Genomic DNA, 7,001 nt, shown 5'->3' with positions numbered 1-7,001 from the left:
GACCGGAGCGCAGGAGGAAGCAGGGCCGCAACGCCCGCGCGCTCCACGCACTCGCGCCAGGCCCGCGCGGACGGAAGTAGCCGCCGGGGAAGCCTGCCTTCTGCGCCTGCGTCTCCTCTATAGGAGTCAGGAGGGCTCCCCACCTCTATGGAAAGGCAGGGGCCGGGCCGGGCATGGCAGCGCGCGTCTCCTCTCTGGGAGTCTGGAGGTCTTCACACCTCGAAGGGCAGGGGGGCGGGCAGGGGGCAAGGGGCGGGGCAGGGCAGGGCAGGGGGGCGGGCAGGGGCGAGGGGCAGGGCAGGGGCGAGGGGCAGGGCAGGGGCGAGGGGCAAGGCAGGGCAGGGCGCGTCTCCTCTCTAGGAGTCTGGGGGGGGGGCTCCACACCTCTATGGAAAGGACAGGGTAGGGCCTGGCGCGGGCGGGGCGGGGCGGGGCCGAGGGCGGGACCAGCCTGGGTCAATCTTTTAGGGCCGGGCCCAGCCGGCTTGGCAGTGGTTAGGCTTTTCGGCCTGCCTCGGTTAATCTTTTCTTTTCTTTCATACCTGGGTGCAACTGGCAGCACCACCGGCGCAAGGTTGAAAATTGCTCTCATCACGATTTAAACAAACGAAAATACAGGAGCACAACAGGGCACCCCCAAACGCCTCAACAGTTTTCCAGCATTTTTTCCTTAGCATGTGCACACAAGCGTGTTTACATTGATGATGTCTTGCTTTCATGCAGTAATACAGCTGAATGACTCTAAATGACTTTGTAAACATTTTACAATTGAAGTTCCTTTTGAATTTGAGCTTTACTATTTGAAATGCACTTTAGTACTTAATTGTGGCCAGATATGGGAGAGAAAAGTTAGGTCAAAAATGAGGAACTGTGAGACTGGAAGAAGAGTGAGGTACAAGGAAGATTTGGGCAGAACTGGAAGGAGGGTGGAGGGGGTCCTGAGGCCCTCCTTTTGGGAGAGGAGGATGAAGACTTGAATTCAAGACTTCTTCCCAAGGGGAATGGGACTTTCAGAAGGCTGGCCTGGATTATTTCTTTACTCAGGCAGCCGCTGACCGCAGGTGCTAGCTACCCAACTTTTGTGAACTCTAATGCCCTCGATTTAAAAATGAATCGCTCTCTCTCTCCTCACAGACTCTGCTCTCTGATCCCTAATGCTGCAGGAGTGAGGGCACACCCGACCTCCCACTCACCCCTGGGGTCCCAGCTGGCTCATCTGTTGATTCAAAGGTTCATGTGAATCAACTTTTGTCTACTCTTTGATTTATATCTTCTGCTTTAAAAAGAGAAAGGGAAAACTATGCAAATATAAATAACCGAAGAATCTAGTAAAATTAGAATAGTCTGGGTTTTAAAAAACGTGTGGCATCCAATGCAAATAAGAGTGTGGGAAGATGAGTTCATTCTGAGCAAATGGAATGTAAACGTATGCAAGCCCGTTGAAAAGCTACTTGGCATGTATCATCAAAAGTCATTCTGACTCATGGAATGCCATCTGTGAAAATTTACCGTAAGCAAATAATGCAAGAGAAAGGAAAATCTGCCATTCTGAAGAGATTCTACAATGGACAACTGTTGATTTTGTTTGCCCAACATATAGTTTTCCTTTTTCTGATTTTAACACGAGGATTTTTCTGTGGGAAGTCTGCTGGCTTTCAGTCCACTTCCAAGGTGGTGGCACAGGAGCCAGGCCTGGCCAGTCAGAATATCTGCACGAAAGGTGAGAAGTCAGGAGTCAGGCTGAGTGGGCCCCAATTCTGGCTCTACTGCCCAACCAGTGCACGAACTTCAGCTTGTTATTTAGCTTTCCTGAGTCTCTATGTGCTCATTTGTTGAATGGGCACATTACTGATAGACACTTACCTCCTAGAGGTGGAGTAAGGACTAACCGAATGAAACAGGTGTGATAACGTCTATTACGTACACGACCATCATCTTCTGCCTCCACGCCTCTGATCAATATGTCCTGGGTCTAGCAGGCTTTTACCACTTTTTCTTTCCTTTTGCTTCCCGCAGACTCCAACGTCATCTACTGCATTATCCCAGAAATTATGTTTCATGTCTTTCCGACTGGAAATATCCTGCAGGCAGGACTGTGTTTTATTCACATTTGTTCTCTGAATGCTTCACAGTTCCCACCACAGAAATGGTGCTCAATAAAGTTTTGTGTAGGAGAACTGAATACGCCCCAGCACAGAGCAGAGAAAGTTGGAACCATTAGTACAAAGGCAACAAGTCCTAGATGATACACCAAAGGAAAACAGAACTACATGAAGCTAGAACCACTTTCTTACCCCAGATGGCTCCATCCCTGGGGACTGCAGACTCCACTTATTCTCAGCCCTAGTCTTGCCTCCATGTGACGGACAGATGAGTTCTGGAAAGACTGCTACCTAAGGCTCCCTTTCTGAACTGCTGCTTCCACTTTCTGCCTCAGAGCCCATCTCTTCCCTGGAGAAACGACCTTTCTGTTCAGAGAGCTCAAATCTACCCTCAGGATATCAATGCCACCCTGCAAGGCCAAAATTCATGTGCAGAAATACACACATATGGTGCAACATGTGGAGGAAGCTTAAGATACAGTAATACACTGTGGGAGGAGCAGGTTTCATCAGGGCGTGGAGGAGTGAGTCAGGCCAGCTCAGAAACCCCTGAGCCCTTTCTGACAGGTGAATGCTTATCTTCTTACTTTAAAAATGTTTTTCATGGCAAAACATTAAGATTTGTTCAGTCTGAGTGATAGCTAAGCCAAAGTTTGTAATATCCTCAACTATAGGGTCTATATTCTTTATGTTTAAAATACCTCATGCTTTTTGAGAAGTTTAAAGTGATTCTGATAAAACATCTACCCCCCCCATTTTTTTATTCAATAGCTTTAGGGGGTACAGATGGTTTTAAATGTAACCTCCACCCCCACCTGTGCACATTGCACCCAACAGGTGATTTTTTTTGTCCCTCCACCCTTTCTCCCCTCCCCCTCTGAGTCTCCGGGGTCCATTGTACCATTCTCTGTGTCACTGTGGATCCTTGGTTTAGTTTCCACTTAAGTGAGAACACTGAATGCTTATCTTCTGATGGTGGTACTGAATGAGTGATATCAGCACCAATTTCTCTGCCATACGAGACTCTCCTGGAGCGACCCCTGTCTGAGACTCAGTTGTTCTTGGAGTTGGAAGAGATGGACTGGAACATTGTTTGCCATTGAGTATAGCATAGATCTCATCTAGAATTTAGGACCAGGCCACAGAAGCTGTGAGCATTCCAAAGACACCCTGTCCCCTGGGCCATGAGATAGTCTCTTTAGTTTATTGGACAACTCTAGTTGCTAGAAAGTTTCTATTACATAATTGGTCTTTATGTAATAATGTCCTTATTCAAGTTTTGGTAACCTGCAGCAATCTTGGGTGCTACCACCTGTACCTAGCTAGATATATTGGTTAGATGCAAGGACTTCTCGACTTAACCGACTTCTTCCAACACCAGATTCTGCAAGGTAGCACACATTTTCACAGATGATATTAAACTGTAACTTGATAATTATTTGATCACCCATGGCAACCACATGATTCATTAGGAAGTAGAGGCTCTGTCCAGGGATACATAGGCCAGTAAGCAGCTAAACCAAAACTCAGTCACAGGACTTCTGGTCCCAAATTTTGTACTCTTTCCATGACCCCAGGGCTCTGCCTCCCTGAACTGGGAGATAATAGTGGCATAAACTCAGGGAAGCACATTCTGGCTGAGTCTACCTGCATATAGAATCGATCCATGACTGGGGAATGCCAGAGAGAGAGGGGTTGAGGGGATTGAGGGGCTCGTAAAAGGTTAGTGCACGTGACCCACCCAACTGACAGAAAGGAGGTGATGCCAGGAGGGATGGGACATTTGGAGGAAGCAGAAGGTTCTGGGGACTGGAGTTTCCCGAGGTGATGAAGAACAGGTAGACGGATTCTGAACGGGACTGGGTGCTGGCCTTAGAGACAAGATGTAGAGGCTCTGGCTTCCCAAGACAGCCTGTTTGGGGTAGGGACTGGGATTTGGCCATGGAAGTGGATGGCTGCAGTGACACAGAAGCAAAGATCGCTGGAAAGGAAGAGGTCAGGGGTCTGTGAGACTCAGGAGTCTGGGGGGTCATCCACCGGGACCCTGAAATCACCCAGGCTAAAAGGGCAAGAAGAGGATGTGGGTAAGGTGCCCAGGTTCCTGGGAAATCTGGAGGAAAGCAAAGAAGAGCCAAAGGAGGCCTGCAGTGGTAGGGATAATGTGTGATCCTCCGAGGAGGAAGGGTTAGCACAAACGTGGGGGTTATGGCTTAGAAATGGCAATGGAAAGCTTGGGGAACTCCTAATACCAGCCTGAAAACAAGGGTGGAAACCAAAGCAATCTCTCCGGCAATGGGCATGGCATCCTGAGGGACATGCCCAGTGGCACTCAGGACAAAGATCTAGTAGAATATTTTATGAGCAGCAACAAACATGCGTGTGCAGGTGTCTTTTTGGTAGAATGACTTGAGTTCCTCTGGGTGTATTCCCATTAGGGGAATTGTTGGGTCATATGGAAGGTCAATTTCTAGTTCTTTCAGAAATTGCCACACTGTCTTGCAAAGAGGTTGCACTAGTTTGCATCCCCACCAGCAGTGTAGAAGCATTCCTTTTTCTCCGCATCCTCGCCAGCATCTGTTGTTGTTTTATTAATGATGGCCATTCTTACTGGGGTTAGGTGGTATCTCAGTGTGGTTTTGATTTGCATTTCTCTGGTGATGGATGAGGCTGAGCACTTTTTCATGTGTCTGTTGGCTGCCTGTATCTCTTCCTTTGAGAAGTGTCTATTCATGTCTTTTGCCCAGTTTTTAATGGGGCTGTTTGTTTTTTTCCTTTCGGTGCGGTTGAGTTCAAAGCTGGGCTGGATTTTAAAAAGGCAGTGCATGTACACAATGGAATATGATGCAGCCGTAACGAAGGACAAGCATGTGGACATCGCAGCAACTTGGATCCATCACCGAAACAAAGAACAGAGGACCATATGTTCTCTTAAGTGAACCTTGAACAATCATCATGATACTATAAGAAAGGGATTGGCAATAGTGGGAAACTGCCAGGGGAGGGCCAGGTGGGATTGGCAGTTGAGAGAAACTGCCGGAGTGGGAGTGGCACACCTCATCAACAAAGGTAACTGCATATGAACATTTGTATACCTAACCCTGAATTGTACCCCACATCTTTAAATATATACATATATATATATATATATTTCTATGAGGACAGAGAGGACTATGTTTAGGAAGAACACTCTTGGCCGGGCGTGGTGGCTCACTCTTGTAATTTCAGCACTTTGGGAGGTGAAGGTGAGAGGATTGCCTGAGCCCAGGGGTTCAAGACCAGCCTAGCAAATAAAAAAATTAGTTGCGTGTGGTGACACGTGCCCTAGTGCTACTAGGAAGGCTGAAGAGGAAGGATCGCCTGAGCCCAGCAGGTTAAGGCTGTGGTGACCATGCGTATGCCACTGCACTCCAGCCTAGGCAACGGATTGAGACTCCATCTCAAAGAAAAAAGAAAAAAAGAACACTCTTGAGGGCACAGTGGCAGGAACAAGACCAGCAGCGGAGGATGGGCAGGCAGGGAGGGAGATGGAGAGAGGCTGTCGGAGCCGTCCAACACTGTGCGGCCGCCTCTGCCTGCCTGGAGGCTGACTGCCTGTGTCTCCTCCCGAGTCCTGTCTTGCCTCTGTGGTCAGTGGGTCAAGTGGGTAGGGGTGTGTGCACCACAGAATTTGGCAATGCCACAAATCAAATCTACCCTCTGCCCAAAGTAAATCCCCACTGCCCTCACCCCTAGTGACACCCGCTGGGAGTGGATGCAAGATGGACACCCATGATCTACAGCCCATGATGGTGGGTGAAAATGTCCTGCGTGTGGCACAAACTCAAGGCCACAGACATGAGAAAGAAGGTGTCCCCTCAGATGGTGCGACTCGATCTGGGTCTTGAAGCGGGGGCAGCAGAGACAGGATCTCACAGGCCACAAGAGGGAGGAGGGGGTTTTCAGCAGCCCGCTTACAAGAGGAAAGACCGAAGGTGGCTTTTCCACTGCGTGTGGGGCAAACCATTTCAGGCGCGCCGCCCCCCAAAGTTTCCTTTGCCCTTTTCTGGTCCCACCTTCCACTGTCCCACGCAACCTCTGATCAGCTTCTGCCAGTATGGATTGGTTGACTGAATGACTTTGATCAAGTTACCTGACCTCTCTGATCTCCTGGATCCTCACTCAAAATAAGAAAGAATCAGACCTGATGAAATCCAAAGTCCCCTGAAGTTATAGATCCTATAATGTCGGCATTCTAAGTAGCACGAAAAGCTCAATTATCCATGAAGGATAGCAGGTCGGGGTTAGTGCTTCCGATAAAACGAGGCCCTCTGAACCTAGACCATTTGCCCCAGCTGGGATTCCATGTGGCAGCCAGTCAAAAGAGCTAAGTGCTCCCGCTCACCTGCCCCGACCGTTTCTGCCCCAAGTGATCAGTGGGTGAGGCCGGAGATGGGCAAGAGGACTCGCTTTGGGAAAAGAACCCTAGTAAAACATCTTGCTCAGGGCACCCCCTTTACATTCATCTTACTGAGGATGCTTCGACAGAATGCACACCAGCTGAGGTCCTCCACTGACACTGGCCCCCAAGGGCCACCTGTTGGCTTGTGACTCTCTTGGTGTTTCTGCAGAAGCTGATGGTGACCAGATGGCTCAGGCACAAAAGCTGGGGGTGGGATCTCAGCTCCTCCTGACTCCAGCTGTCACCACCCTTGGTAAGGAGTGAGAGGGCAGTCAGGAACAAGCGTCTTTTTTTTTTTTTTGAGTTGGAGTCTCACTCTGGGTGCAGTGGCCGCTCCCCGCAGCCTCGACCTGCTGGGCTCTGGTGATCCTTCTGCCTCAGCCTTCAAAGTAGCTGGAACTACAGGCATGCGCTACCACGCCCAGCTAATTTTTTTTTTTTTTAATTTATTGTAGAGATGA

This window comes from Carlito syrichta, unplaced genomic scaffold (assembly GCF_000164805.1).
Source record: "Carlito syrichta isolate Samal-C Ts95f unplaced genomic scaffold, Tarsius_syrichta-2.0.1 Scaffold303277, whole genome shotgun sequence".
NCBI classification, from domain to species: Eukaryota; Metazoa; Chordata; class Mammalia; order Primates; family Tarsiidae; genus Carlito; species Carlito syrichta.
This window is presented reverse-complemented; position numbering follows the sequence as displayed.